The sequence below is a fragment of the Lactuca virosa genome, chromosome 9, assembly GCF_052849685.1.
Source record: "Lactuca virosa cultivar CGN04683 chromosome 9, Lactuca_virosa_CGN04683_v6, whole genome shotgun sequence".
NCBI classification, from domain to species: Eukaryota; Viridiplantae; Streptophyta; class Magnoliopsida; order Asterales; family Asteraceae; genus Lactuca; species Lactuca virosa.
Window position 1 is genome coordinate 153,412,711 of NC_136434.1, and position 6,339 is coordinate 153,419,049.

Below are 6,339 nucleotides of genomic sequence, written 5' to 3' on the forward strand. Positions count from 1 at the left end.
ACAAACACACACACAGATAGATAGATAGTGTCGTTTGAGCCTTTAAGGGTTCCATGAATTTTTTTTGATCATTAGTATTAGCGTCAGATTAATAACAGATAGGTCTGATTATTGACAATTTTTGTTTTGGTTAGTTTTATACAAATTATCGACTTATATATAAATAAGTTTTAATTGCATAAAACAATTACAATTGGAGCCTATTTTTAATTTTTGCAAGGGACCTTCAAAATCAACCGATCCGCCATGTATGCATCCATACATCTATCTGTCTGTTTCTATTTCTAACAACAATATTAATCACTAGATTACAGAAAAATACCACAATAGTTATAATAATGCTAAGACCACTTGACGTAGGCTTGGTTTTTAATATTAGGAACGACCCTTGTCAAATTTGTTGCTTGATGATGATTGGGTTCTGATGATGGAAGCATCGCTATATGAAGAAGAAATGGGCGAAGACACGTAAGAGGCGACTGGCATCTTTGAGGGGAGTACAGGTACGGATGCTTCTGAGTTTAGTACTTGAATTGCTTGTCTCATTGATGGACGAAAATCTGAGTCAGGGTGCACACACCATAACCCAAGGATCATCAACCGCTTTATTTCTTCTTCCTCAAAATCTGACCCTAGATGCGGATCAACCGCTTCCAAAAGTGTCCCGGTCCCATAGAGCTCCCAAACCCATTGTACTAATCTTATTTGTTTTTCGGGAGCCAAGTACTCAATGGGTTTTCGCCCACAAGCAATTTCCAGTGCAACGACTCCAAAGCTGAATATATCTGATCGTTTGGTTGCTTTCCCAGTTACTACACATTCTGGAGCCATGTAACCCAAGGTTCCAGCCAATAGTGTTGTGTGTGAGCCTTTCTCATGGTCCACCAACTTAGCTAACCCAAAGTCGCCAAGCTTAGCATTGAAATTTGAGTCCAACATCACATTACTCGATTTGATATCTCTATGTAAAACACATTGCTCCCATTCTTCATGTAGATACATTAAAGCAGCGGCAAGCCCACAGACTATTTTATACCTTGTCCCCCATGTCAACAAGCTTTTTGCCTTAAAGAGATGTGAATCTAAGCTTCCGTTTTCCATAAACTCATAAACAAGGAGGAGCACGCCTTTCTCGTGGCACCAACCTATGAGTTGGACAAGGTTTCTATGCCTCAATCGGCTAATAATCTTTACTTCCGATGCATACTCCTTGATCCCCTGTTTGGAACTCTTTGATACCCTTTCACTACGATATATGTGTTGGAATCTTTCAAGAAACCTCTATAAACCCCACCAAAACCTCCTTCACCAAGCTTCTCGTTCTCGGAAAATTCACTGGTCGAATGAGTTAATTCTTGGTAAGAAAATCTTTTTGCTCCGGTGCCCATTTCGAATTCATAGTTCATATCAATATCAAATCCGAGTTCATTATCTTCATCTTTCAGACTCTTCTTTTTCTTCCTCCTCCATAGCACCAAGGCAAGCACAGCAAGCAAAGCAACTACAACCACTAATCCAAATACTAATCGCACCATTCTCTTGGAGTGATCCACTGGATCTGGGCTGGGGTTCGAGGCCATGTTCGGGATCCGGTTCGGGTTTGGGTTCGGGTTCGGGTTCGGGTTCGGGTGCAGACTCACTGTTGGGTGTGGGTTTGTTGGCATTGTCTTGTTTTCATCAACCAGTAAATCAGAACTCGTGAAACTCCACGATTTTACGTTATTTTTCTCAAATAAATCTCCAGTTGCAGCTGAAAACCCGAAAATAACCCATTCTGGCAACTCCTTCCTGAGATCAACTGTGTACACAAGTGGCTTATCATCTTTAAAACCAGTGAAAGAAACGCTAAGATTTTTCGAAACAGAATCATATGTTATCCAAGCTTGACACACCTCCCCACCAGTTATATTACTAAGCCAATCATGATGCCTAACAGATGTAAGAGAACTAATACTGATACCTACATGGTCACCTACTGGGTCCCAACCATCATCAAAATAAGTATCAAACTCTACTGCAACAAACGGGTTTGTGGCAACAATGGTTATTGCGTCGACTGGAAGCCCCATGGCACCACCGCGACATATAACAGAATTATTCTCTGCCAGGAAGAAGGTGAGGCCATCAGCATAAATTGAATCCCCATATGAATCAATCTGGAAGGTGAAATTGGTAGAGAAGCTTGCAAGCTCTTTAGATCTGTTGTCCCAAAGATGAAACGGTTTGATGTATGTAGCCCGACCTGCTTTCTGGCTTCGAATAGAACCAATTCCATCTGGGGTCACCTGGATTCCACTGTCGGAGATATAAGCTCCTTCACCTTCTGTTACAATGTCCCTGTTCTGATTGTCTGGACGGATATTTGGCAAATTAAAGGTAATTGAAGCTGCATTAGGGATCAAAACCAGCAGGATGTATGTAATCAGATGGCTTCTTGACATTGACACGACCATGACCTTGGAAACTTGCTAGAAAAATTGTTCTTGGCAATTAAAGGAATATGCATGAATGAGGAAGTGTGCTAGCCTAAACCAGCTATTAGACAAATGTTATATATATTAGGCATTAATTACATGTTTATATTCTAGAGGGATCATAGTGTAAATATATCTATTATTAATACTTATGTAATCGTGACATTCTGAGAAGATATACAATTCACGTTTTACCAATTTAACTTGGTATCAGAGCCGCTATTCCCTAACCCTAAAATTGGCGCCACAGCAGCCCTCAAGATCATCAACCGCACTAGACAGCTACAATCATCCACATCAACCTGCACCTGTTTCTACTCTTTCTTCCTCTTTTCTCTTGTCGATCAGTACACATTGACATTAGCCAATACAATGGCGCCTCTCACAGCATTCACTACTGCAGAGAAAACAGCCCACAACTCTCATAAATTTGCCTTTACTTTGTCCCCAAACAACTATGGCTACTGGAAAACTATGTTACAGCCCTTTCTGGTTACAAACAACCTGTTCGGGTATGTTGATGGCACCATACAGTGCCCACCAGCCACCATCGTGTCCACCACCCCTACAGGAAAAGAAGGCGACACCATGACCACATCCACATCTACTACTAACCCTTGTTACAATACATGGGTCTCTAATGATGCGCATGTTCGAATGCTTATTCTGTCCACCATCTCTGAGACGTCTTTTCAGCATGTTCAAGGTAATACATCACGTGATCTTTGGCTGTCTTTAGAAAGTGCTTATGCTCCTCATACTTCTTCTCGTGAATATACTCTTAAAACCCAACTTCTGAAAATCACAATGAAAGAAGATGAGTCCTCATCTGCTTACTTAACCCGTGCACAAGAGTATTCTAATGCTCTTGCTAATATTGGCGAACCAGTTAAAGAAAAGGACCTTGTCATGCTGGTTATCTCTGGCTTAAGAGAAGAATACAATGGCTTGAAATCTACCCTTTTAGCAAGACAGTCTCCAACAGCCTTTGCTGAACTTCATGGTCTACTGTCCGACCATGACTACATGATTACAAAGACCTCCACAGTGATGCCACCAGCCCAAGCGTTCACAACCACCACTAGACAGCCCGGTTCCATGGCTGCTGGTTCGTCTCTATCACAAGATGAAGCAATCCAAGCTGTTCAAAAGCTTGCACAACAGCTGGGGTTACAGCTCCAGCCAACTAATTCAACATCAGCCCAAGCTTTTTACACAAATCGATCAGGAAACAATCGCAACAGCCGATCAACAAACAACCGTGGGCGTGGCAGCTACAACAATCGTCCACAAGGAGGAGGTAATAGAAACCAATTTAGTTGGGCATCTAATCAAAATACTGTGTATGGTACATGTAACAGGTGCAGTATTGGGCATGTTCCGTCTCAATGCCCTAATCGAGATCCCTCCACCATACGTGTGAGACAACAACAACCATCCGCTAATTTTGCAGATTATCGATCCCGGGCCTCCTCTACCTGGGTCACTGATACTGGGTCTAGTCATCATGTTGCATCCGATCTCTCGAGCTTTGATCACTCCGAGGCATACCATGGCCATGACAACTTACATGTTGGCAACGGTAAAGGTTTACCTATTCTCCATATTGGCTCCTCTAAACTCTATTCTCCTAATAAAACTTTTCATCTCTCACAAATTCTTCATGTTCCAGAAATCAAACAAAACCTTCTTTCTGTTCAAAAATTCTGCGATGATAATAATGTTTATTTTGAATTTCACACTTCCTTTTTTGCTGTGAAGGACGAGAATACTCACACTACCCTCCTCATGGGTCCAAGTAGTGGCGGCCTTTACTCCTTCCACCTTCCGCAGTTGCAGTCTACCTCGTCTAAAGTTGCTTTCTCCGCTACTCGTGCTTCTTCCGTCACTTGGCATCAACGACTTGGACATCCCCATCCGTAGCTGTTGAAGTCAATGATTTCTAGATATAGTTTACCTTTATCAAACAATTTTGTCAATTCACCTTGTGATTCTTGTTCTATTGGAAAATCTTCAAAACTTCATCTATCATCTTCTAATTATAAAAGTTCTCATATTTTAGATTTACTCTTTTGTGATGTTTGGGGACCAGCCCCTGTTACTTCTTTTGAAGACCATCGATATTTCTTACTATGTGTTGATCATTTTTCTAGTTTTATGTGGATTTTTCCCTTAAAATCCAAATCTGATGTCTTTAGTACTTTCCAACAGTTTCTTCTTACAGTAGAACGACAATTTCAAACCAAACTAAAATCTGTTCAAACTGATTGGGGAGGTGAATTTCGAAACCTCTCTAAGTTTTTCTCATCTCTCGGCATTACTCATCGCTTGTCTTGTCCTCACACGAGTGAACAGAATGGCGTTGTTGAGCGTCGTCACCGTCATGTGGTCGAAACCGGCCTCACTCTTCTTGCTCAATCCGGTGTTCCACAACGGTTTTGGCATTATGCTTTTGACACAGCCGTCTATCTCATAAATCGTATGCCTTCTAGAACCAACTCCAATATCTCACCTTTCGAACATGTTTTCAAACACAAACCTGATTTTTCCTTTCTTCGTGTGTTTGGTTGTCGATGTTATCCACATCTCCGTCCGTATAACAAGCATAAAATGGATTTCAGATCTCTTCTGTGCATTTTTCTTGGATATAGCACCTCCCACCATGGTTATCGGTGCTTTGACCCTCTTTCCGAACGCCTTTATATCGCTCGTCATGTTCGTTTTCATGAACAATTATGGCACAGTAACAAGTGGACTTTTATTTCAGCGCAATTCCGATAGTGTTCTTCATGCTTACACAGATTCCACTTTTAATGTCTTGAATGCTTTCTCTGATTCTGACTGGGCTGGTTGTCCGGATGATCGTCGATCCACTGGGGGATATGCTATATATCTCGGTTGTAATCTTGTCTCATGGTCTGCTAGGAAACAAAAGACTGTCTCGCGATCATCAACAGAATCTGAGTACAAAGCCTTAGCCGATACAGTTGCTGAACTCACATGGCTTCAAACTCTTCTACATGAACTACGATTTTCTACTCGTACTGTTCCAGTTCTATGGTGTGATAATCTTGGTGCTACATACCTATCTGCTAATCCTGTCTTTCATGCTCGTACCAAACATGTTGAAGTTGACTTTCATTTTGTTAGAGAAAAGGTTGCTCAAAAACAACTCCTGGTTCAGTTCATCAAAACAGATGACCAGATTGCAGATGTGTTCACTAAACCACTGCCTTCTCAACGTTTTCAGTTCTTGCGGTCCAAGCTAAGAGTCGCTCCCCGACCTTAGCTTGCGGGGGAATATTAGACAAATGTTATATATATTAGGCATTAATTACATGTTTATATTCTAGAGGGATCATAGTGTAAATATATCTATTATTAATACTTATGTAATCGTGACATTCTGAGAAGATATACAATTCACGTTTTACCAATTTAACTCCAGCAATAGAGAAAATTTTTGAAAATGGGTATTGACTGGGTCGGATCCAGTCTATAAAGAGGGGGGCCTATCGGGTCTTGATATTCAATACTTTGTAGCTGTAAGGAGAAAGAACAGTGAGAGAGAAAAAGAACCATAATAATGACGGACTCTCTTGGATAGAAATTGAGAAGCCCTGCTTGGTTTGTGGCCACTAAGAGCAGTCGCAGCGATGTAGCAAAAGGCTCTCAAGATTCTTTCAAATGAGGTGGTGTTGCCGTGTGACCTAAGCAATAAGTGGGAGTTCGGACCCGCCATATTTAATTTGTCACTTATTATTTTTATATGGTGATTGACATGATTTTTGTGTGTTATTACTTAATATTTTACAAAATTGTTCATTTTTTCCCCTTGGCCTAGTTTTTACCTTTTTCCTACTAA

At 41.0% G+C, this 6,339-nt stretch overlaps 1 pseudogene; it reads right to left on the reverse strand.

Moving 5' to 3' along the window:
* Nucleotides 1-223: 223 nt before the first annotated feature.
* On the reverse strand, nucleotides 224-2,530 carry LOC145135600 (L-type lectin-domain containing receptor kinase IX.1 pseudogene; annotated as a pseudogene).
* Between the last annotated feature and the right edge of the window lie 3,809 nt (nucleotides 2,531-6,339).